Source organism: Prionailurus viverrinus, unplaced genomic scaffold (genome assembly GCF_022837055.1).
Source record: "Prionailurus viverrinus isolate Anna unplaced genomic scaffold, UM_Priviv_1.0 scaffold_52, whole genome shotgun sequence".
Taxonomy (NCBI): Eukaryota; Metazoa; Chordata; class Mammalia; order Carnivora; family Felidae; genus Prionailurus; species Prionailurus viverrinus.
In genome coordinates this window covers 1,992,844-2,017,569 of record NW_025927615.1, presented here as the reverse complement: position 1 = coordinate 2,017,569, position 24,726 = coordinate 1,992,844, and positions in this window count along the sequence as shown.

Below are 24,726 nucleotides of genomic sequence, written 5' to 3'. Positions count from 1 at the left end.
AGTCCGTTGAGCTACATAGGGGGCTGAATAGGGCACATGCACAGTTGCAGGTCAGATGTAGGGTTACGGTTAGAGTTGGTGAGGTGGGTGTGTATAGTTATGTTCATTGTTATAGTTCTGTTCATAGTTATGTTCATGGTGAGGTTGGTGTGTATAGTTATGTTCATTATTGGGTTTGGGGTTAAGTCCTAGGTGGCTCCTAGCGATAAGCCAACAGCAATGCAGTGAGCTTCCCGGAGGGCTCAGTGGAGGGCATATTGCAGGTTGTCCGTCATGCTTAGTCTTTGTTTGCCAGGGCAAGCCTCCATCGTGGGCCATTCTTTGAGCCTCAGTAAAACCACTTCTGCAGCAACATCTGGGCTTTGGATATTACATGGTGATATTCCACATTCCACGCCGAGTAATACTCCTCCTCCTCTGGACTCCATGTGTGTGGTATCCTCAGACTAAAGAATTGGGTCACCATCAGGAGAGAGCCTTAGTTTGAGTTAGGGTTTGCTTCAAGGCCATAAGCATGCTGAAGCAACACTACTCATGTTATCTACATGGGGTGTTGGCTGAGGGACCATGCGCATGTGAGGGCTGGTGTAGGATTAGCGTTAGAGTTGGAGTGAGGTTTAGGTTGAGGAGTACTGTGAGGGTCACGGTCAGGGTTAGGGTCCAGGAGGCCCTAGGTGCTGAAACCCAAGCAGTGCAGTGATCTCCCTGGAGGGCTGAGGGAGGTCGCATTGGAGGGTGCCGGCCAGGCTTAGTCTTTAGGGGCTAGGGCCAGCCTTGGATATGGACCACACTTTGGTTGGGCCTCAGCCACCCCCTTGTGCAGCTCCCTCTGGGCTTTGGCAATTACCTGGTCATGTTCCACGTTCCATGCCGAGGAATCCGGCTCCTTTTCTGAACCCCACATGTGTGGTTTGCACAGAAGTAAGTATTGGGTCACCATCGGGAGACAGCCTAAAATGGAGTTCGGGTTCGGTCCAGGGACGTAAGCAGGGCTGAAGCGACAGCAGTCCCGTGATCTCCCTGGAGGGCTGAAGTGAGGGTCCCTGCGAGGGTGCGGGTCAGTTGTAGGTTATGTTTAGGGGTGATGTTTAGGTTGAGGTGTACTTTGAAGGTCATGGTTATTGTTAGGTCTCATGAGGCTCTAGGTGCAACAACTCCAGGAAGGATATGGTCTCCAAGAGGGGCTGAGTGGATCCCACATGGGATTGTGCTGATCAGGCTTTGTCTTTGAGTGCCCGATCAAGCCTCCTGTGTGAGTCACTCTTCAGTTGGGCCTCAGGAACCCCCTTGTGCAGCTACTTGTGGGTAATGGAAATGACACGATTATGCTCCAAGATGCATGCCGAGGAATCCTGCAAAGCTTTGGGCCCCATGTGTGTGGTCTCTCAGAGTTAGGCATTGGATCCCCATCGGGATTCAGCCACAACTAGGGTTAGGGTTCGGTCCAGGGAGGTAAGCAAGGCCGAAGCAACAGCAATCCCGTTACCTTCATGGAGGTTTCAATGAGGGCCCATGCGTGGGTGAGGGTCTGGTGTAGGGTGTCAGGTGAAGCCTTAGAGCTGGGGTGAGGTTGAGGTTGAGGAGTATGTTGATGGTCACGTTTACGGTTTGGGTTAGATTCCAGGAGGTACGAGGTGCTGTACCCCAAGGAGTCCAGTGGTCTCACTGGAGGAATCAGTGGAGGGCAAATGGTAGGTTGCCCTCAGGCTTAGTCTTTGGGTGCCGAAGCCAGCATCAGTTGTGGGGCAATCTTCGGATGGGCCTCAGCAAACCCTTTGTGCAGCTTCCTCTGGGCTTTGGAAATTACCTGTCGATGTTCCACGTTCCATGCGAGTAACGCTGCAGTGCTTCTGGGCCCCATATGCGTGGTGACTGAGACTTAGGAATTTGTTCCTCAATGAGAGAGAGTCATTACTAGGGTTAGGTATCGGCCCAGGGATGTCGATAGGGCCAAATCCACATGAGTCCGTGATCGTTCTGGAGGACTCCATAGGGCCCATGCTTGGGTGCGGGTCATGTGTAGGGTTAGTGTTAGAGTTGGTGTGAAGTTTAGGTTGAGGTGTATGGCGAGGGTCAAGTTTAGTGTTAGGGTTAGGTCCCAGGAGGTTCCAGGCAATGAATACCTAGCAGTGCAGTGGTCTCCACAGAGGGCTGAGTGGAAGCTGCATGCAAGTCTACAGTTCAGACTAATTCTTTGCATGCCAGGGCAGCATCCTATGTGTGACACTCTTCAGTTGGGTCTCAGCAACCTCTTTGTTCAGCTCCATCCCAGCAGTGCAAATGAAATGATGATGTTCCAATTCCATCCTGAAGTATACTGCAGGGGTTTGGGCCCTATGTGCATGGTGTTCTCAGAGTTAGGAACTGTATCCCCATTGGGGGGAGCCATAGCTAGGGTCAGGATTCGGTCCAGGGACATAAGCAGGGCGAGGTGACACCAGTCCCATTATCTACATGGAGGGCTGTATGAGAGCCCATGCAGGGGAGCAGGTCAGGTGTAGCATTACCTTTAGAGTTGGGGTGAGGTTGAGGATGATGTGTATGGTTCTGGTCAATATAATGGTTAGGTTTTGTCCCAGGTCCCCCAGACGCTGAAGCACCAGCAGTGCTGGTCTTCCTGCAGGGTTCAGTGGTGAGCACATGGGAGGGTGTAGGTCATGCTTAGTCTTTGAAAGCCAGTGTGAGCCTCCTTTGCGGGCCACACTTTGGTTGAGCCTCAGGAACTGCTTCTGAAGCAACATCTGGGCTTTGGATATTACATGGTGATATTCCATGTTCCATGCCGAGGAATCCGCCTCTTCTTCTGGAAGGGAGGTATCCTCAGACTTAAGAATCGGGTCACCATCTGGAGAGAGCTTTAGATAGAGTTCGATTTCAGACCAGGGCCATAAGGGGGGCCACAGCTACCCCATTCCACTTACCTCCATGGGGTGATGAATGATAGCCAGTGTGCAGGTGAGGGTCAGTTGTAGGGTTAGCGTTAGTGTAGGAATGAGTTTGAGGTTCAGAGTATGGTGAGGGTCACGGTTAGTGTTAGGGTTATTGCCCAAGTAATTCCAGGCGGTGAATCCCTAGCATCGCAGTGGTCTCCACAGAAGGCTGAGTGGTGGCTGCATGGGAGCCTTCAGTTCAGACTTATTCTTTGTGTTTCAAGGCCAGCCTCTTGTGTGTGCCACTATTCATTGGGTCTCAGTAGCCTCCTGGGGCAGCTCCACCCCAGCAGTGGAAACGAAATGATGATGTTCCACTTCCATACCGAATAATACTGTAGGGGTTTTGACCTATATGCATGGTGTTTCAGAATTAGGACCTGGATATCCATTGGGAGAGAACCACGGATAGGGTGAGGTTCTGTCCAGGGACATAAGCAGGGCTGAAGAGACACCGGTCCCGCTATCTCCATAAGGGCCTGTATGAGGGCCAATGCACGGGTGAGGGTCAGGTGTAGGGTTAGCATTAGGGTTGGGCTGAGGTATAGGTTGAGTAGTATGGGGAGGGTCACGGTTGGGGTTAGGGCTAGGTTCCAGGAGGCCCAAGTTGCCGAATCCATGGCAGTGCAGTTGTTTCCCTTGGGGACCCAGAGGAGGGTGCATGGGAGGGTGCCGGTCATGCTTATTCTTTGGGTGCCAAGGCCAGCCTCTTGTGTGGGCCACTCTTCAGTTGGTTCTCAGCAACCCCCTTGTGCAGCTCCCTCTGGGCTTTGGAAATGGCATGGTGTTGTTCCCCGTTCCATGCCAAGTAAGCCTGCACCGCATCTGGGATACATGTGCGTGGTTTTCTCCGAGTTAGGAATTGGGTCCCCATCGGGAATGAGCCATAGCTAGGGCAAGGGTTTGATCCAGGGAAGGGATGTAAGCAAGGCCGAAGGAACAACAATTCTTTACCTCCATGAGGGCTGAATGAGGGCTCATGCACGGATGCGGGTCACGTGTAGGGTTAGCGTTAGACTTAGGGTGAGGTTCCGATTGAGGAGTATGGAGTGGGTCATGATTAGGGTGAGGGATAGCTCCAAGGAGTCCCCAGGTGATGAACCCCATGCAGTGCAGTGGTCTCCTGGGATGGCTCAGTGGAGGGCACACGGGAGGGTTCTGGTCAGGCTTAGTCTTTGGTTACCAGTGCCAGCCTTGCATGTGGGCCACTTTTGGGCCTCAGCAAGCACTTTGGCACCTCCCTCTGGTATTTGGACATGACATGGTGGTGGTCCATGCTCCATGTGGAGTAATCCTGCACCGCTTCTGGGCCACAGGTGCGTGATATTCTCTGCATTAGGAATTGGATCCCCATCGGGATAGAGAAATAGCTAGGGTTAGAGTTAGATCCAGGGACATAAGCAAGGCCAAAGCAACAACAATCTATTTATCTCCAGTGAGTATGAATGAGGGCCATGTGCGGTAGCTGGTCAGGTGTAGGGTTAGTGTTAGAATTGGGGTGAGGTTTAGGTTGAGGAATACAGCGAGGATCATGGTTAGGGTTAGGGGTAGGTTCCAGGAGGCGCTTAAGTGCAGAAACCTAAGTAGTGCAGTGGTCTCCTAGAGGGTTGAGTGGAGGGCGCAAAGGATGGTGCCATTCCTTCTTAGTCTTAGGGTGTCAAGGCCACCCTTTGGTGTAGGACACTCCTTAGTTGGGCCTCAGCAGAGCCCTTGTTCAGCTCCCTCTGACCTTTGGAAATGACATGGTGATGTTCCAGGTTCCAAGCCGAGTGATTTACACCATGAGCGTGCTGTTGTCAGTCATTGGAATTGGGTTCCCACGAGGAGGAGACTTAGCTAGGGTTAGGGTTCAGTGCAGGGACATCACCAGGCCAGACTGACTCCAGTCTCGTGAATTTCATGGAGGGCTTAAGTGAGAAACCTTGCGAGGGTACGGGTCTGGTATAGAGTTAGTGTGAGAGATGGGTTTCAGTTTAGGTTGAGGGCTAGGTTCAGGGTTCTGGTTACGGTTGGGGTTAGGTCCCAGGAGGCTCCAGATGCTGAACCCACAGCAGTGCAGTGGTCTCCCTGAAGTGCTGACTGGAGTACACAATGGATGCTGCGGGTCAGGGTTAGTCTTTCGGTTGCCAGGCCAGACAAGTGTTTCTGGCACTCTTCGGGTAAGCCTCAGGAATGCTCTCGGGCACAACGGAGGCTGCCGGTCAGGATTAGTCTTTGGGTTCCAAGGCTATACAAGTGTATTGGACACTCTTTGGGGGAGACCTCAGGAATCCTCTTATGCAGCAGCAGCTGGGCTTTGGAAATGACATGGTGATGTTCCACATTCCACGCCGAGTGATCCTGCACTGCTTCTCAACCCCATGTGCATTCTGTTGTCAGACATTGTAATTGGATACCCATGGGGAGTGAGTTATAGCTAGGGTTAGGGTTCAGTGCAGGGATGTGGCCAGAGCCAAAGGACTCCAGTCTCGTGATCTCCCTCGAGGGCTGAAGTGAGGGCACATGCGCTGGTGTGGGTCTGGTGTAGAGGTATTGTGAGATATATGGTCAGGTGAGATTGAGGGTTATCATCAGGGTTATGGTTAGGGTTAGGGTAGGTCAAAGAAGGATCCAGGCGCTGTACCCACAGCAGTGCAGTTGTCTCCCCGAAGGGCTGAGTCAGTGCACAATGGAGGCTGCTCATCAGAATTAGTCTCTGGGTTCCAAGGACGGACAACTCTGTAAGGTCTGGTGTCGATAGGTGGGTCTAGTGTGATAGAAACTGTTAGATTTAGGTTGAGGGTTATGGTTAGGGTTACGGTTAGGTTTACAGTTAGGTCCCAGGAGTCTCCAGGCATTGAACCCACAGCAGTGCAGTCGTCTCCTGGAAGGGTTGAGTGGAGTGCACAATAGAGGCTGCCAGTCAGGAATAGTCTTCGGTTTCCAAGGCCAGACAACGGTATTGGGCACGCTTCAGTTAGGCCTGTTGAATCCTCGAGTGCAGTGGCAGCCGGGCTTTTGAAATGACATGATGATGTTCCACATTCCACACCAAGTATTCCTGCACTGCTTCTCAATTTCATGTGCGTGCTGATGTCAGACTGTGAATTGGGTCCCCATGGGGAAGGAGCCTTAGCCAGGGTTAGGGTTCGGTGCAGGGAAGTCACCAGGGCCAAAGCAACTCCAGTCTAGTGATATCCCCCAAGGGCTGACCTGAGATCCCATGCGAGGGTGTGGCTCAAGTGTAGGGTTAGGGTTAGAAACAGGGTTACGATTAGGTTGAGGGTTATGGTTAGGGGTACAGTTAGGGTTTTCTTCGTTCCCAAGGCTCCATGCGCTGAACCCACAGCAGTGCAGTTGCCTCCACAAATGACTGAGTGGTGTGCACAACGAGGCTGCGGGTCAGGATTAATCTTTGGGTTCTAAGGACAGACAACTGTATCTGGTCTGGTGTAGATAGGTTTGTCTAGTGTGAGTGTTAGGGTTAGGTTTAGGTTGAGGGTTAGCATTGGGTCCTGGTTAGCATTAGGGTTAGGTCCCAGGATGTTCCAGGCACTGAAACCATAGCAGAGCAGGTGTCTCCCCAAAGGGCGGAAGGGCGTACACAAGGGAGGGTGCTGGTCAGGCTTAGTATTTTGGTTCCAAGGCCAGACAACTGTATGGGCCACCCATCGTTTAGGCCTCAGGAATCCTCTTGTGCAGCTGCAGCCGTGCTTTGGAAATACATGGAGATGTCCACATTCAATGCTGAGTGTTCCTGAACCGTTTCTGGTCCTGGTGTGTGTGCTGTTATTAGTCTTTCGATATGGATCCCCATGGGGAGAGGGCCTTAGGTTATAGTTTTAGATTTAGCGGGTAGAGTTAGAGCGTTAGGATGAGGGTTTTAGGGTTAGAGTTAGAGGCTGATGGTTAGAGGGTTAGGGTAAGGTTAGGGTTAGTTAGGGTTATGTTTATGTTTACGGTTAGTTAGAGGTAGGACTAGGGTTAGGGGAAGGGTAGGGGCAGGATTTAGCATTAGGGTTATGGTTAGGGTTAGGTGTTAGGTTTAGGTGGTGGGATTTTGTTTGGTGATAGGGTTAGGAATTGGGCAAAGTGTAGGTCATGCTTGCATCCCCACTTTGAGCGGGAAGGTGTTCATGCGTGGACACCACCCTCCATGTTCAAGGGATTGTGTTCTTGCTATCGCCCCAGTCTCTCTGCACTGTAGGTTGTTCTTGCCTTGCCCATTCCAGCTTTGCTCTGGTGTTTTTCACACTGTCACCCCACCCCCTCTCGGTATGGTAAGAATTCACGTTCCACCCAATCGCTTTTGGTGCAAGGGGTGTGTTCACACATGCGACCCTCCACACCCTCTCCGTGCGATGGTGCAACCCATGAGCCTCACCGCTCCTTAGATTGGGATTACTGATGCCAGTATTAAATCTGATACTGATGCCAGTATTAAATCATGAATATCTCTTTTCTCTTTCACAACTGAAGAAGTAGGCGTTTCTTAAGGTAAGGTTTATGGTTAGGATTAATGTTAGGTGTCAGTTAAGGTTTAGGGCATGGTGCAATCCCTCTTGGTGTGGGATGGCTTCACGAATGTGTCCCATCTGCTTCCCTTTATCCGTGATGTAGCAGTGATATTCCTTGTAATTCAGATGTTTTCCTTGGCACCTGGATGTCTCTGAGTTAAGCGTCCCACTTCATCTTGGTTCATGATCTCTCGGTTTCTGGTCTTGAGCCCTGGGTAGCTTCTGTGCTGATTGCTGGGAATCTGGAGCCTGCTTCAGATACTATCTGTCTGTCTCTCTCTCTCTCTCTCTCTCTCTCTGTCTCTCTCTCTCTCTCTCTGCCCATGCCCCACTTGTGTGCTTTGTGTCTTTCAAAAATTAATGTACCTAAAATCATTTGCAATCCGACATTTCCTGGATGGCTCTTTTCACTTTCATTGCTGAAGTAGCAGGCGTCTGTCTCGTTCATTGTTCTTTTGTTATCTTTGGCATAGCTGACAACATATACGACATTTCCCCATCCAGCATCGGGGATGCACAGCATTTCTTCTACTAGCCGGACACCTCTCATCCACTGTAACACTGCATTCCTCTAGAGCATCCCACATGCTCTCGGAAACTGGACTGTAACTGTGGATGGTAGCAGTGTCCCATAGTCTTCTGATGGTATTTCAGGAGGTTTTTCATTCGTATCTTTGGTTACCTGAGTGTCTTCTGACATCTCTCATGTTTCCACTAGGCCGCCGCTATGATGCTCCACAGGGAACCTGAAGCACACAGGGATTCAGGAGCAGACCAACTACCGCTTGGCTCCCACAAATGGTCGCCTTGGAACTCTTTATGGAAGAGGAGAAAACACCCACCACCACCGTTTCATAACCCTGCACCGAATGTGGAGACAACAATCACCTACCCCCAAAGGAACTCTACCAGGGTACATGTATCAAACCTAAGGTGTTGGTTATGTATTTTGGGTCAATAAGTGAGGTTGTACTTTTGACTGGTAAGTGTACATCTAAATCCCTCAGAGGGGATATTCTCTGAGGTCACCCCAACCTAAATTGTTGGCCCATGGGGAGATGTGTTGTCCCTATTGACTGTATTGATGTTGTCTCTGTAGGCCAGTGAATTAAAGCTCCATAGGGTCTTGTCCTGTTCTTGCCTCTTCACGGGAATGTCCATTTCACCTATTGAAAAAGAGCAAGTGAGTAGTGTTGCCACTATTAAATCTGACGTTTCATGAATGAGTCTTTTCACTTTCATGGCTGAAGAAGCAGCATCTCTTATAATGAGGGTTAGGGTTTGGGTTACCCTGAGGATTAGGGTAAGGGTTAAGTCATGCTTGCATCCCCGTTTTGGCAAGGGAGGAACGTCACACCTGACCCCCGCCACCGTCCTTGCGGAACGGTGTTCAGGCATGCAGCCTGCCTCCCCTCCACAAGGGAGTAGTGATGCCACTACTTAATGTGTTGTTTCATGAATGGCTCTTTTCCCTTTCACAGCTGAGGAAGCAGGCATTTCTTAAGGTAGGTGTTACGGTTAGGATTGCCGTTCATGGTTAGGGTAAGGGATAGGCCATGCCTGCACCCTCCGTTGGAGTGGGAGGGCGTTCACACATGAGCCACACCCCCCTCATCTCGGGAGGGTGTTCACCAATAGGAACCAGTCCCCTTCAGCGGGGATGTTGATGTATGCGCCTGCACCCATCTCGTGTGCGAGGGTGTTCATGCATGGACACCACAACCCTTGGCGAGGGAGGGCATTTGTCCATGCACCATGCCCTCCTTGGCTCAGGAGGTGTTCACGCATGAGCACAGTGACCCCTTGGCTTGAGAAGGTGTTCAGGTAGGTGCATGAACCTGCCCCCCAGCGTGGGAGGGGGTTCACGCATGTGCCCTCCCCCCTCAGGCGCTGGAGGGGGTCACCTGTGCATAGCACCACTAGTCAGCAAGGGAGTAGTGATGCCACTATTAAATCTGACATTTCATGGACGGCTGCTTTCACTTTCACAGCTGAAGAAGCATGCTTCTCTTAAGGTCAGGGGTAGGGTTAGCATTACAGTTAGGGGTTAAGATAAGGGCTAGGTCATACTTGCTCTCCCCCCTCAGCACGGGAAGACTTCACGCATCACCCCACTAACCTGAGCAAGGGAGAGTGTTCACCCTTTCACCCCAATCCCTGAGAGTGGTAAAATATTGAAGCACGTGCTCCACTCCACTTCCGCTGGGGAGGGCTTTCACACATGCGTGGATCCCCCTTTCGGGACACATTGTTCACGTATGTGCATGACCACCTGTCGGGTCAGGAGGGTGTTCACTCATGGGCACACCCCACCTCTGCATGAGAGATGGTTCATGCATGTGTCTTGCTCACCTCAGCAGGGAGGGTTTTTACGCATGTGCACAGCCCCACCTTGGTGTGGGAGGAGGTCACCCATGCAGAGTGCCACCCTTCAATCAGGGAATAGTGATGCCATTATTAAATGTGACGTTTCATGAATGGTTCTTTTCAATTTCACAGCTGAAGTAGCAGACAACTCTTAAGGTAAGGGTCTGGGTTAGCATTACCATTAACAGTTAGGGTAAGGGTTAGGTCATGCTTCCACACCCACCCCCTCGTCTCCAGAGTGTATTCACGCAATAGCACCACCCCTCAATGTGGGAGAATATTCATGCATGTGTCCTGCCCCCTTCAGGGTGGGAGGGTGTTCACACACGTGCCCCATCCTCTTCAGCTTGTAAGTGCGTTCACACATTCTCACATTTGCACCACCCGTCCCAAGGTGAGGGAGGGTGTTGACACCTGTGCCCTGTCTCCCTCGGCATGGGAGGTGGTTCACACATGCTTCTCATCCCCTCGGTGATGGAGGGTGTCACCCATGAACAGTGCCACCCCTCGGAGAGGGAGTACTGTTGCCGCTATCAAATGTGACCTTTCATCAATGATTCTTTTCACTTTCACAGCTGAAGAAGCATGCATCACTTAAGGTAAGGGTTAGGGTTAGCATTACATTTAGGCTTTAGGGTAAGGGTTAGGTCATGCTTGCTCCCCCTCTCTGCACGACAGGTGTTTCACTAATACTCCATGCCCCCCCTGGCACAGATGGATACAGCCCTCCGTCCGTGTAGAAGGGTGTTCTCACGCACAACCCTCCTTGTTGACGGAGGGCGTTTGTGCACACACCCTGCCCCATTAGTGCGGGAGTTTGTTCTCGTGTGTGTAAGGCCCCCTCCTGGCGGAAGGGCGTTCACCCATGTGCACCATCCCCCCACTTTGGCATGGGAAGGTGTTGACCTATGTGACGTGACACGTCAGCATGGGGGAATATTCACGCATCTGCCCCGCCCCCCTCTGCCTAGGAGGGTGTTCATGCATGAGCACAGCCACCAGTCAGTGAGGGACGGTATTCATGCATGCACACAACAACCCCTCCATGAAGGAGGGCAGTCACATACGCGTCATGCATCCCTCCACAAGGGAATGGTTCAAGCGTGTGCCGCATACGCATTTTGGCACAGGAGGGTGTTGACCTATGCACCTTACCCCCTCAGCGCTGGAGGGTGTTCATAGATGTGCACAGCCTCCGTTGTGGCGAAAGTGTGAACCCCGGCTAGGGGAGGGATGCCATTCGCACGTAGGCCCCGCCCCATACCCCTGGGTGCTGTTCACACATGTGCACAGCTCTCCCTACTGGCGGAAGAGTGTTCACACATGCGCAAAACTCCTGCTCCAAGAGGTAGGGCGTTTCCACATGAGCACAATCCCCATCAGTGAGGGAGGGCATGCATGCATGCTCCTTGCCCACTACCACAGGAGGCTGTACAGGCATGCGCACAGCCCCCCCTACTGGTGTATGTTCACGCATGCACACAGCTCCCCTCAATGAGGGAAGGCATTTGCACATGTGCCCCCTTCCGCTGGGCAAGGAAGGGTGTTCAGGCATGCACAGAACCACTACCTCAGCCAGGGAGGTCGTTGGTGCATGCGCCCTGCCCCACTTAGCACAGGAGGTGGTTCAGGCTTCCGCCTGGCCCCCTGTCAGCATGTGAGTCGGTCACCCATGCACAGCGCCACCCCTCAGGGAGGAAGTACTGATGTCACTATTGAATGGGATGTTTCATGAATGGTTCTTTTCACTTTCACAGCTGAAGAAACACAGCTGAAGAAATGCGGCCAGGGAGGGCGTTGACGTATGCTCCCTGCTCCCCTCGCCAGGATGCTGTTCACGCAGGTGCAAAGTCCCCCTTCCCTGCCAAAGGGGGTTCAGGCATGCCCACAACCCCCGCTCTGTGAGGCAGACCATTTGTATAGGCACACAACCCTCCCTCGGCAAGGGACAGTGTTCATGCTTGGCCCCACTTACCTCGGTGGGAAGGGTGTTCACACATGCACATAACCCCCCTCAACATTGGAGGGCGTTCAAACATGTGCCCCACCCCACTTGACGCCAGAGGTGGTTCAGGATTCTGCCTTGCCCCTGGTTGGTGTGTGAGATGGTCACCCATGCACAGTGCCACCTTTTAGGGAGAGAGTAGTGGTGTCACTATTAAATGTGATATTTCACGAATGGTTCTTTCACTTTCACAGCTGAAGAAACACACATCTCTTAAGGTAAGTGTTAGGGTTGGCACTGACATAAGGGGTAGGGTAAGGCTTAGGTAGTACTTCCTCCACCCTGGGTATGAAAGGTTTTCAAGCATTATCTTTCCCCCCCTTTGGACAGGAGGGGGTTAACACTTGCGCCCTCCCACATCAAGGGAGGGGGTCACCATTGCACCACTGTCTCTGTGATGGAGGGGTGTCACTCATGTTCTTTCCCACACCTTGGCATGGGAGGGGATCATGCATGTGCCCCTTCTGCACCCCTTCATAGGCGATGTAGCCTTGATGTTCCTTTTAGGCCAGACGTATTTTGCACTGCCTTGGCCGCTCAGTGGATTAAGTGTCCCACTTCAGGTCATAGTCTCACGGTTTGTGGTTTTGAACCCTTGCTTCACCTCTGTGCTGATGACTCTGAACACGGAGCGTGCTTCAAATACTGTGTCTCACTTTCTGTCTGCCCCTTCCCCACGTGTGTTCTGTCTGTCTGTCTCTCTGTCTCTCTCTCAAAAAAACAGTGAAGCTAAAAACATTTTAAAGCAGCTCCATCAGTCTACTTGTCTTCTTGCCCTATATCCGCCTCTTCACGGGAAGGTCCATTTCACCGATTGGAAGAGACTAAAACCCTCGTGTGGCCATTCAAATGAGTCACTATTTAGGAAACAAGTGATTATGCTACTTTTCCACGGTCAGGATACCATGGCCATTTCATGAATGTCCCTAGGCAGGCGGGGCCTCTAAAACTAGAAATGCTAGAGGTGATTTTACTGGTAAACAGGTGGGGTTTGTGTTCGCTGAGTTCCTTTTACTTCGTTTCATCTTTCCTTGATTGCCTATCTGTGTTGGGTCAACAATTGGTTTGATATTGACTTTACAGTTAGGTTATTTTTATCTCATGGTTAACTGTCCATGGTTATCTGCTCTGATAGAGCTTAAGCAAGTACAAATATTTCGCGTGGCACATACTAGCATTAGTGTTTCCTGTGCACCTGCAGCTGTTTCTCCCGGCCCACGGGGAGCAATCACTTCCCATCCAGCACCACCTGCTTTGTCTTCCTATGCCTAGCAGTGCACGTGCCGGTGCCTGCAGAACTTCCCTTGTTTCTCTGTCAGCTGAGTCTGAATGGGCTTCCTCTCCCACTCGTCCCTACTTCTCATCTCTTTAATGGATGACACACATAGCTGAAGGTCACAGTGAAGTCTCAAACTTCAGTATGTGGATTACGTGGCACCATTTTACGGTCTCACTTGATTACCCCCTTTCTTTAAAAATTACTTCCTTCCTCCTCCCACCGTCTGGGCCGCTGCTCACCAGTGTCTGTGTTGGTAGGTCCTCATCTTCTTCCTGTCCCCCATCTGCTTTCCATCCGCCCTTACTCTGTGGTGATCTCAGCTAGCCTCAGGCTTCTATATGCCAGCATCTGGGGCCTCTAAGTCTTTATGTGCTGCCCACAGCTGTTCATGTCTCCAGACACCTGACTCCAGCTCTGCACCACACAGGTGCTACCCTCCCCAGACTCTGCTACCTCCCTGTAGGCTTCTCCTATTCCCCTCCCCTTTTTTACTGGGCTGCTGCCACACTGGCCCCTCCCTGTTCCCTGAGCTTGTCAGGCACATACTCCTGCTTCAGGTCTTTGCACTCACTTTGCCTCTCTCTGTCGGGGATATACTTCCACGTGCCAACAAGACATACTCCCTCATTTCTGTCATAACCTTGCTCTGACATCAACTGCTCAGTGGAGTCTCTGCTAGCTCTCTATGTAAAACTGAAAACTGTTCCTTCTCCGACCTGAACACCCCATATCCCTTTCCTGCATTCTTTTTCTTCCTGGCCCTTGGCACCATCTGTTTTTCTTTCTTGCTTGCTGGATGTCGCCTACTGTAGTCCCTGTCAGATTATCGGCTCCATGGGATCCAAAGACCAAACTAGCTTTGTTTAGGGCTGGTTCCTTAGGGCCCTCGAACAGTGCCCAACTCCTTCAAAGGCTCACACACTATTTGCTGAGCAAGTAAATATTAGGATTTCTTATTATTTTGCTGGGTCCGCCATCACAATGTACCACAGACTGGGTGGCTTAAGCAACAGAAATTGATTTATTTATTTTCTCACACTTCAGATCAAGGTGTGGCCAGGGTGGGTGTCCTCTCTCCATGACTGGTGGATGGCCTCCTTCCCACTGTCTTCACGTGGTCTTCCTTCTGTGTGTGTAGTTGCCCACTCTCTTCCTATAGGACACCGGTTATCAGACTAGAGTCCCTCCCCACAAATGAGCTCATTCGACCTCCACTTTACCTTTCAAGATCTGGTATCCAAGTACAGTCCCATGGGTAGTTAAGACTTCAATGTATGGATTTTGGGGGCAAATCCATTCCATCACAGGTTTCTGTCTGTTGTACCTAGTCACTACCTACGTGGGTTTTTTTTTTCTCTATGCCCTTGTGCCCGTTATTTGCTCACACAGTGCTAATCCCAGTTTGCCCTTAGCCCAAGTTATAACTCTATTTATTTGTATAGACTTGCATCTTCCCTCTACCTCTATACTCCACGTTCCTGGCTGGCACTGGAATTACATCTTTAGCACGGACATCATAACCTCCAGGTGAGGTAAGTATGATTATTTTCATTTTGAAAATCAACAATCTGAAGCTCAAAAGAGAGTAGGTCATGTTTCTGAGATCACAGTACTAGTAAGTGCTGTCCTTTGGAAAACTTTGTTCTTATGGGCTCCAAAGCCCACTTTCTTTCATCTACAATATGTCCCCAAGATGAACGGGGAAAAGCCATACTTCAGCCTGGTATGATATAAGCAATGGTACGTGTAAAGCTGGTGCAACAATTCAGGAAATGGGATTAAGTCTAGTATCTGAGTAATTATACCCACAGGTTGAATTTCATTCTCACATCCTTTGATTTTTTACTGCTATAATTTCTGTTATCCTTAATGATTATATAAACGTATTATTCCCTTTGCAAAATTTAGCCAGTAAGAATACTGAGTGAGTTTGTTTCCTTTGTAACAGGTCTGAGTTATACAATGAATTCATAACGTCAAGATAATAGCGGTTATTTTTTTCCTACAATATGGAGGAAAAGGTCATTGCCTTTGTTGTAAGAGTTTACCATGTGTTCTTGGTAACATGACTGAGCTGTATTGGTGAAAACACGTTGTAGATTTTGAAAGTAAGTTATTTATAGTTAAGAGAGTATCGCTCTTTCTTTGGGTGCAGCTGATTGTTTGAAATAGAACTTAGGATTTTTCTGCATAGATTGTCTATTTCAGAATGATCTTTGTTTTAAAAAGTATGTTATATTTGCATTCATGCAAGTTGTACCATCATTAAATTGACAGGAAAGCAGCTGTTAATAGTTGTCATTTGGACATGTAGATGGAAATCCTAAGGGTCATGGTGTGACTCCTTACATGTGTTGAGCTCTGGTTTCATTTGGCATTTCCAAACCATTGCCATGACCTTATGAATGTTGATCAAGTGGCCATATAATGGTTGTTTTAAATTGGCATCAGGGGTGTAGAGATGATTCTTAAGTTGTGTATGAGGAAGCTGTTGGTTTCCTGCTTCTATGTCTGTGTAGCTCCTAAAAATAGAAGACTAGCGCATCTTATCAAAATTACTTTTGTTCAAAGTCATTGCAACTTGTGAATGAGCTAAAGGCTTAGATAATAGTCAGTACTTTTGGAGTCTGATATTTGCAAATTTAAAATAGGTCTTCGGGTATCTGTGTGGCTCCGTTGGTTAATCCTCTGACTTTGGCACAGGTCATGATCTCACTGTTGGTGACTTTGAGGTCCATGTTGGGCTCTGTGCTGGCAGCTGGGAGCCTGGAGCCTGATTGCGATTCTGTGTTCCCTCTCTCTGCCCTTCCCTGGCTCATGCTCTTTCTCTCTCTCTCAAATATAAACTTAAACATAGAAAATAGGTCTAGAATAAATCTGTAGACCATAACATATTTATAGTGACTGCTGATTGAAACAAAGAAATAGCCTGAAATTCCAAAAATACATTACTGTTGTTTCCCTAGGCTCCCATTAAATGCCAGGTTGACCATTAAGCTGAATACAATCAGTAATCTTTTAGTAACTTGGAAGAGATGAGCATACTATCATAGCTAGTAAGGTTTGGAATATGTCGTTTTGGTAGACCTATTTTCTTTAATGATGAAAAAATTGATTTGAGGTCTCTTTTATTTGGGTATTCAGGATTAAGAGAAGTTACCCAAGGCAAATGAATTAAGACCATTTTAGAACTGACCTGGACTTAAAAAACCAGAGACTGGAATCATGATAAAGATAGTTTGAACATGCCATTTCATCAAATAAAAAAAAATACAGCTCCTGAATGACAACCATCACGTTGGAGGAGAGTTTCTGGTGTTCCCTCCACAAATGGTGCATGATTTTCAGTCAAGGATACAGCCTCACTGACTACTTTTACTGACATGATGGTTCAGACACCAACAATGTTGTCTGTTGGGATTGTCTTTTACAAAACTGATATCCTTTCAGTTTTCAGCTTAATTAATATACTAAGGAGAAAAAAATGTTTCCTTCTTTCTGAAAAATAATCCCATTTGTATTTAGAGTTATCATTAAACATAGTATTTCAAAAAATGGCTAATAAATTGGAAGTCAATATAAATTTGCTTGTGAAGTTATCAAATGGAAAACTGTTGCCAAAGCAGTTATTTTATGTTTTATAGGAAAACTAATCTTTTATGTCCTTACTGCATTTATGTTATATCCTATTCACTTTTGTTTCATGCTATTTGTGTGTGTGTGTGTGTGTGTGTGTGTGTGTGTGTGTGTGTGTTTGCAACTAAGTGAAATGTGCAATATTTGGTCATTTAAATAGATTCACTAATTTAGGCAAAGTCAGCCATAAACAAATGCAATACATTATGTCCAAAGTAGTCAAGCAGATTTTGCATCATGAGTAAAACTTGCTTTATGTTAAATGAATTTGCTTTTCTCTTTTCTTTTTAACAAGCCAAGTCAAAGGTGAATATATTCTTTCTGCTCACCTTGAGGCAGGGCAAGAGCAGATTTGTGTCAGAGCGCACTGTCCATATTTATGAGAAACTAGAGAAATTAAGAAAGCCACTTAGGTACAAACCTTAGTGAGGACTCATGACTGATACCTTTTCAACAATATTCTGTTGGGATGTCTTTTATTAACTGGGTTAATTTTTTTTAATTGTTAGTTAATTTATTTTTAAAATTTACATCCAACTTAGCATAATGTGGAACAATGATCTCAGTAGTAGATTACTTAAAGTCCCTTACCCATTTAGCACATCAGCCCTCCCACAGTCCTTCCAGTAACCCTGTTTATTCTCCACATTTAAGAGGTTTTCTTTAATGTTTTTGACCCCCTCCATGTTTTTATATTATTTTGCTTCCCATCCCTTATATTCATCTGTTTTGTATCTTAAAGTCCTCATATGTGTGAGGTCCTATAATATTTGTCTTTCTCTGACTAAATTCGCTTAGCATAATACCCTCTAGTTCCATCCATGCAGGTTAAATGGCAACATTTTATTCTTTTGGATTGCTAAGCAATACTCTATTGTGTGTGTGTGTGTGTGTGTGTGTGTGTGTGTGCGTGTGCGTGTGTGTGTGTGTGTGTGTGTGTGTGTGTGGTGTGTGTGTGTACACCACATCTTCTTTATCCATTCATCCATCGATGGACATTTGCGTTTTTTCTATACTTTAGCTGCTGTTGATGGTACTTCTATTACTTTGGGGTTCACCTTTCCCTTCAAAATAGCACATCTGTATCATTTGGATAAATACCTAGCAGTGCAACTGCTGGGTTGTAGGGTAGTCCTCTTTTTCATTTTGTGAGAAACCTACCTACTGGTTTCCAGAGTGACTGTGCCAGTTTGCATTCCCGCCAGCAGTGCAAGAGTTCCTCTTTCTCCGCTTCCTCACCAACATCTGTTGTTGCCTGAGTTGTTAGTGTTAGCCATTCTCACAGGGGTGAGGTGTTATCTCATTGTGTTTTTGATTTGTACTTCCATGATGATGAGTGATGTTGAGCATTTTTTCATGTTTCATTTGGCCATCTGGATGTCATCCTTGGAAAGTGTTTGCTCATGTCTTGGCTCATTTCTACACTGGATTACTTGTTTTTTGGGTATTGAGTTCAATATGTTCTTTATAGATTTTGCATACTAATCCTTTATCTCATATGTCTTTTGCAAATATCTTCTCCCATTCTGTTGGTTGCCTTTTAGTTTTGCTGATTGTTTCCTTCACTGTGCAGAAGCTTTTTATTTTGATGAGGTCCTAATTGTTCATTTTTGCTTTTGTTTCCCTTGCCTCTGGAGACTTGTTGACTAAGAAGTTGTGGAAGCAAACATCAAAGAGGTTTCTGCCAGCTTTCTCCTCGAGGGTTTTGATGGCTTCCTGTGTTACATTTAGGTCTTTCATCCATTTTGAGTGTCTTTCGTCCATTTTGAGTGTGAGAAAGTGGTCCAGACTCATTCTTCTGTATGTCGCTGTCCAGTTTTCCCAGCACTCTTGCTGAGGAGACTGTATTTATTCCATTGGATATTCTATCCTTTTTGTCAAAGATTAGTTGGCCGTACGTTTCTGGGTCCATTTCTGTGTTCGTATTCTCTTCCACTCATCTGGGTGTCTGTTCTTGTGCCAAGAGCATACTGTCTTGGTGATTACTGCTTTGTAATACAGCTTGAAGTCCAGGATTGTGATGCCTCCTACTTTGGTTTTCTTTTTCAAGATAGCTTTGGCTATTCAGGGTCTTTTCTGGTTCCATACATATTGTAGGATTCTTTGTTGTAGCTCTGTGAAGAATGATGGTGTTATTTTGATAGGTATTGTGTTGACTATGTAGATTGTTCTGGGTACTTTTGACATTTTAACACTATTTGTTCTTCCTATCCAGGAGCATGCAATATTTGTCTTTTCTGTGTGTTTGCCATCTGCAATTTCTTTCATAAGCTTTCTATAGTTTTCAGTGTATAGATTTTTCAACTACTTGGTTAGATTTATTCCTAGGTATTTTATGGGTTTTGGTGCAATTTTACATGGGATCGATTCCCTGATCCCTCTTTCTCTTGCTTCATTGTTGGTGCGTAGGAATGTAACTGATTTCTGTGCTTTGATTTTATATCCTGCCAGTTTGCTAAATTCCTGTATTATTTCTAGCAGTTTTTTGTTGACTATTGTGGGTTTTCCACATAGAGTTTCATGCCATCTATGAAGAGTGAAAGGTTGAGCTCCTCCTGGACGATTTGGATGCCTTTTATGTCTTTGTGTTGTTTGATTGCTGAGGCTAAGACTTCCAATATTATGTTGAATGCCAGTGGCGAGAGTGGACATCCTTGTCTTGTGCCTGACCTTAGGAGGAAAGCTCTCAGTTTTGCCCCTTTGAGGATATATTAGCGTCGGGTCTTTCATATATGCCTTTTATGATCTCGAGGTATGATCCTTCTATCCCTACGTTCTTGAGGGATTTTATCAAGAAAGGATGCTGTATTTTGTCAAATGCTTTCTCTGCATCTATTGAGAGGATCATGTGGTTCTTGTCCTTTCTTTTATCGATGTGATAACTCACATCGATTGTTTTGTGGATATTGAACCCGATTTGCATTCCAGGTATTAATCCCACTTGGTCGTGGTGAGTAACGTTTAAATGTATTGTTGGATCTGGTTGGTTCATATCTTGTGGAAGATTTTTGTATCCATGTTCATCATGAAAATTTGTGTATACTTCTCCTTTTTAGTGAGTCTTTTTCTGGTTTTGGAATCAAGGTAATGCTGGGTTCAGAGAAAACGTTTGGAAGTTTTCCTTCCATTTCTTTTTTTGGGACAGCTTCAAGAGCATAGGTGTTAACTCTTCCTTAAATGTTTGGTAGAATTCCCCTGGAAAGCCATCTGGCCCTGGGCTCTTTTCTTGGGAAATTTTTGATAACTAAGTCAATGTCTTTACTGGTTATGGGTCTGTTCAAATTTTCTATTTCTTCCTGTTTCAGTTTTGTTAGTTTATATATTTCTAGGAATTTGTCTCTTTCTTCCAGATTGTCCATTTTATTGGCATATATTTGCTGATAATATTCTCTTATTATTTGTATTTCTGCTGTGTTGGTTGTGACCTCTCCTCTTTCATTCGTGATTTTATTTCTTTGGGTCCTTTCCTTTTTCTTTTTGATCCAACTGGCGAGTGGTTTATCAATGTTATTAATTATTTCAAAGAACAAGCTTCTGGTTTCATTGATCTGTTCTACTCTTTTGTGTGTGGGTGGAGGGTGGTTATTTGTTGTTGTTTTTTCTGTCTGTGTTTTTGTTTTTGTCTTCAGTTTCGATAGCATTGATTTTTGCTGTAATCTTTATCATTTCTTGTCTTCTGCTGGTTTTGGTTTTATTTGTTGTTCTCTTTCCAGCTCTTTAAGGTATAACGTTGGGCTGTGTATCTGAGACCTTTTTACCTCTTTTGGAAGGCCTGGATTGCTATAAACTTCCTCTTAAGACTATCTTTGCTGAATCCCAGAGGCTTAGGGGTGCGGTGTTATCCGTTTCGTTGGCTTCCATGTATTTTTTAATTTTCTCTTTAACTTCTTGGTTCACCCATTCATTCCTTTTTTTTTAATTTTATTTTTTATGTTTTAAAATTTACATCCAAATTAGTTAGCATATAGTGCAACAATGATTTCATGAGAATATTCCTTAATGCCCCTCACCCATTTAGCCCAACCCCCTCCCACATCCCGTCCAGTAACACTCTGTCTGTCCTACATAGTTATGAGTCCATTCTGTTTTGTCCCCCTCACTGTTTTTATTTTATTTTTGTTTCCCTTCCCTTATGTTCACATGTTTTGTCTCTTAAAGTCCTCATGTGAGTGAAGTAATATGATTTTTGTCTTTCTCTAATTTCACTTAACATAATACCCTACAGTTCTAACCACGTAGTTACAAATGGCAAGATTTCAGTCATATATATATATATATATATATATATATATACACACACACACACACACATATACATATATATCACTCATATATATGTGATATATATATATATATCACCTATACATATCAATATATGTGTGTGTGTGTGTGTATATATGTGTGTGTGTGTGTGTGTGTGTGTATATATATATATATATATATATATATATATATATATATATATATCACTTCTTTATCCATTCTTCCATTGGTGGACATTTGGGCTCTTTCCATACATTGGCTATTGTTGACAGTGCTGCTATAATCATGGGGGTGGTGCATGTGTCCCTTCAAAACAGCACACCTGTATCCCTTCAATAAATGCCTAGCAGTGCAATTGTTGGGTCGTAGGGTAGTTTTGTTTTTAGTTTTTTGAGGAAACTCCATACTGTTTACAGAGTGGCTGCACCAGCTTGTATTGCACCATTCATTCTATAGTAGTATGTTCTTTAGTCTCCAAGTGTTTGTTATCTTTCCAAATTGTTTCTTGTGGTTGAATTTGAGTTTTATAGCATTGTGGTCTGATAATATGCACGGTATGATCTCGAACTTTTTGTACTTGTTGAGGGCTGATTTGTTTTCCAGTATGATATCTATTCTGCAGACGTTCCATGTGTCCTGGAGAAGAATGTACATTCTGCTGCTTTAGGATGAAATGTTCTGAATATAACTGCTAAATCCATCTGGTCCAGTGTCTCACTCAAATCCATTGTTTGTTTGTTGATTTTCTGTTTAAATGATCTTTCTGTTGTCATAATGGGGTGTTGAAGTCCCATACTATTATGGTTTTATTATCAATGAGCTTCTTTATATTTGTGATTAATTGATTTATATCTTTGGGTGCTCTCACATTGGGAGCATAAATGTTTACAATTGTTAATTCTTCTTGGTGGGTAGACCCCCTCAATTAAGATACAACACACTTATTCATCTCTTGTTACAGTCTTTATTTTGAAGTCTAGATTGTCTGATATGAGTAAGGCTACTCTGTCTTTCTTTGGCTATCATTAACATGATACAAGGTTCTGCAGCCCCTTACTTTCAATCTGAAGGTGTGTTTAGGTATAATATGGGTCTCTTGTAAACAGCATATAGATGGACCTTGCTTTTTCCCCACCCTGTTACCTTGTGTCTTTTGATTGGAGCATCTATGCCATTGACGTTTAGAGTGAGTACTCACAGATATGAGATTATTGCCATTATGTGTCTTGTAGCGCTGGATTTTGTGGTATTTGTTTGTGCTATCCAGTCTTTGGTACTTTTGGTGTTTTTTTATTTTTATTTTTATCTTTTCTCCCCTCAGGGAGCCCCCCTGAATATTCCTTGAGGAATTGCTTAGTGGTCACGAACTCCTTTAAGTTTTATTTGTCTGGGAAACTTTTAATCTGTCCTTCTATTTTGAATGACAGATTTGCTGGATAAGGAACTCTTGGCTGCATAGTTTTCTGATTCAGCACATTGAGTATATCTTGCCACTCCTTTCTGGCCTGCCAAGCCTCTGTGGGTAGGTCTGCTGCAAACCTGATCTTTGTTGTCTTCCCTTGTTGGTCAAGGACTTTTTTCCCTTGCTGCATTCATGATTCTTTCCTTGCCTGAGTATTTTGTGAATTTGAATATGATATTCCTTTTACTGGTGGATTTTTGTGGAATCTTATGAGAGTCCTCTGTGCTTCCTGGACATTAATGTCTGTGCCTTTTCCTAGGTAAAAAAAATATATATATATCCGCTATGATTTGCTGACTTAACACTTCTACCCCTTTGTCTCTCTCTTCATCTTCTGGGAGCCCTCTGATTCTGATGTGTCCTTTTTAATGAGACAGGGTTAGGTGTAGGTTGAGGGTTATGGTTAGGGTTAAGGTTAGGGTTAGACTTAGGACCCAGGATGCTCCAGCCACTGAAACCCCAACAGTGCACGTGTCTCCACGAAGGGCTGAGTGGAGTACACAAGGGAGGGTACCAGTCAGGATTAGTCTTTGGGTTCCAAGACCAGACAAATGTATGGGACGTTCTTCAGGTAGGCCTCAGAAATACTCTCTTGTAGACACACTCGTGCTTTGGAAATCACATGGTGATGTTTCAGGTTCCATGCCAAGTGTTTCTGCACCTATTTTCGAACCCGTGTGCGTGTTGTAGTCAGACTTTGGAGTTGGGTCCCATGGGGAGAGAGCCATAGCTACGGTTAGGGTTCGGACCAGGGACATCGACAGGGCTGAGGCGACACCAGTATCATGAATTCCATGGAGGACTGAGGTGACGGCACATGCACAGCTGTGGGCCTGCTGTAGAGTTAGTGTGATAGATAGGGTTAGGAGTAAGTTGAGGGCTAGGGTTAGGATTATGGTTAGGGTTAGGGTGTGTCCCAGGAGACTCCAGGACTGACCCCACATCAGAGCAACTGTCTCCCCGAAGGGCTGAGTGGAGTACACAAGGGAGGATGCCGGTCAGGATTAGTCTTTGAGTTCCAAGGCCAGACAAATGTATCGGTCACCCTTCAGGGAGGCCTCAGGAATCCCCTTGGGCAGCTGCAGCCAGGCCTTTGAAAGGACATGGTGATGTTCCAGGTTTTTTGCCGAGGGATTCTGTACCGCTTCATGCACCCAGACACGTGGCGTTTTCAGACTTTGGTATTGGGTCCCCATGGGGAGAGACCTTAGCTAAATTTGGGGTTCGATTGAGTGACATCACCAGTGCCAACGTGAATCCAGTCTTGTGATCTCCATAGAGGGTTGTATTGAGGGCCCATGCGAAGGTGCAGGTCATGAGTAGGCTTTGAATTGAGATAGGGTTAGGGATCTGTTGAAATCGTGGCTAGTGTTAGGGTTAGGGTTAGTTCCCAGGGAGATCCAAGCGCTGACCCCACAGCACTGCAGTTCTCTCCCTGAAGGGCTGAGTGAGGGCACAGTGGATAGTGCTTGTCAGGATTAATTTTTGGTTTCAAAGGCCAGACAACTGTATGGGCCACTGGTCGGGTAGGCCTCAGGAATTCTCAGGGGCAGCTACAGTGGCGCTTGGAAACAACATAGTGATGTTCCAGGTTCTATGCCAGGTGATCTTGCACTGCTTCAGGACCCCAGGCACGTGGGGTTGTCAGACTTTGATATTGGGTACCCATGGGGAGAGAGCCGTAGCTAGGGTTAGGGTTCGATCCAGGGACATCGCCAATGTTGACGAGACCAGTCTCGTGACCTTCCTGGAGGGCTTAAGTGAGGACCCATGTGACGGTGCGCTTCAAGTGTATGCTTAGAGTTCGTATAGGGTTTGGGTTCGCCTGAGGGTTCTGGTTAGAGTTTCTGTTAGGTTTAGGTCTCAGGAGCCTCTAGACACTGAACCCAAGGTAGTGCAGATGTTTCCCCAAATGGCTGAGTGGAAGACACAAGGGAGGGTGCCGGTCATGCTTAGCCTTTGGATTCTAGGCCACACATATATATGGGCCACCCTTCGGGTAGGCCTCAGTAAACCTCTCTTGCAGCTGCAGTCACCCTTAGAAAATGACATACTGATGTTCCACGTTCCATGCCGAATATTTCTGCACCGATGTTTGAACCCTTGAGCGGGCTGTTGTCAGACTTTTGAATTGGGTCCCCATGGTGACAGATTCTTAGCTAGGGTTAGGATTCGGTCCAGTGAAATAGACCCGGCTCCAGCGACTCCAGTTTTGTGATCTCCCTCAAGGGCTGAAATGAGGGCACACGGGAGGGTGCGCATCAAGTGTATGGTTAGTGTTAGAGAAT